Below are 420 nucleotides of genomic sequence, written 5' to 3'. Positions count from 1 at the left end.
CGCAGCCTGTCCTGCCCCCTCTCCAGTTGATCACTTGTGCCATAACTGCCTCTGATGGCTTCTCAGGGAGGTATTGCACTTGAGAGAAGGTGGCATAATATGCAGCCCTGCTACAGTACTGCTGGTTTTCCCATCACAGGGCCAGATGAAAATGCTTTGCAGATCTCCCAAAAGGTAGGTAAGAAACGTTATCCCCGTACGACATGGGGGAACAACCAGGGGCGCTGATACTGCAGCTAAAAGTCAGTCAGTAAAATAAATTCAACTGAATGACAGATTTATTGTACAATTCAGAAAGAAACCCTGAGTTACCAGCTGTAGAACAAAGTTAAATTAAAAAAAAAAAAAAAGGTTTGTTTCTAGGTTCCTGTTGAAGGAAAGGAAACCCCAAAGTGGTAAAAGCAGCAGCCAGAGCCAGCC

Source organism: Buceros rhinoceros, unplaced genomic scaffold (assembly GCF_000710305.1).
Source record: "Buceros rhinoceros silvestris isolate BGI_N320 unplaced genomic scaffold, ASM71030v1 scaffold29905, whole genome shotgun sequence".
NCBI lineage: Eukaryota > Metazoa > Chordata > Aves > Bucerotiformes > Bucerotidae > Buceros > Buceros rhinoceros.
Note: the sequence above shows the minus strand (reverse complement) of the source record.